The following is an 840-nucleotide window of genomic DNA, read 5'->3' as shown; positions in this document are numbered from 1 at the left end:
GGATTTGAGCCTTTGCTGTCTTCTTTGCCAGAGCAAATAAACTTTTCCCCCTTTCCCAGAACTGTGTTCTGTCATTTACTTGAAGGCACTAGGCGACAGGGAGATTCAATATCACTGGGACAAGGATGGACAAGGCTGCGGACAGAGAGGTAGAATCCTGGTATGTATATTGAGAAAAACGTTGTCTGGCACTTCATTCAGCAACAAATATCTTTGAGACTGCAGGATCCAACCGAGGAGCCAGAAAACCATTGAGATGCAAAATTCCAGGCCCAGAGCTAGGCTGGACTCCTTGGGAAGACCTTTCATAGCTTCAATTTTACCACCTCCTGAGCAATCACCCTAACAACAGACTGGGGGGTTCAGTTTGGGAAAACTATATAAGCTTGGTAGAGGAAAAGGCATTAAATTGCCAACATTTTTCCTTAGATATGTTCTTTCTTACTTGTGGGTGCATTTCTTTATTTTATTTTATTTTATTTTATTTTATTTTATTTTATTTTATTTTATTTTATTTTATTTTATTTTGTTTTTGGTTTTTGGGTCACACCCGGCGGTGCTCAGGAGTTACTCCTGGCTGTCTGCTCAGAAATAGCTCGTGGCAGGCACAGGGGACCATATGGGACACCGGGATTCGAACCAACCACCTTTAGTCCTGGATCGGCTGCTTGCAAGGCAAACACCGCTGTGCTATCTCTCCGGGCCCTCTTTTTTATTTTTATTTTTTTATTTTTTTAAAAATATGGGACGCTTCACGAATTTGCGTGTCATCCTTGCGCAGAGGCCATGCTAATCTCTGTATCGTTCCAATTTTAGTATATGTGCTGCCGAAGCAAGCAC

General features: G+C 42.0%; 1 non-coding gene across 1 annotated transcript; it reads right to left on the bottom strand.

Annotated features, from left to right (window-relative positions):
* Positions 1-736: 736 nt before the first annotated feature.
* On the bottom strand, positions 737-840 carry LOC125996715 (U6 spliceosomal RNA). The gene has a single exon (XR_007491397.1). It is a non-coding gene; the product is annotated as a U6 spliceosomal RNA (small nuclear RNA).

The sequence above is a fragment of the Suncus etruscus genome, chromosome 18 (genome assembly GCF_024139225.1).
Source record: "Suncus etruscus isolate mSunEtr1 chromosome 18, mSunEtr1.pri.cur, whole genome shotgun sequence".
NCBI classification, from domain to species: domain Eukaryota; kingdom Metazoa; phylum Chordata; class Mammalia; order Eulipotyphla; family Soricidae; genus Suncus; species Suncus etruscus.
The sequence above is the reverse complement of the archived record's forward strand: the minus strand, read 5'-3'. Positions and strand labels throughout refer to the sequence as shown.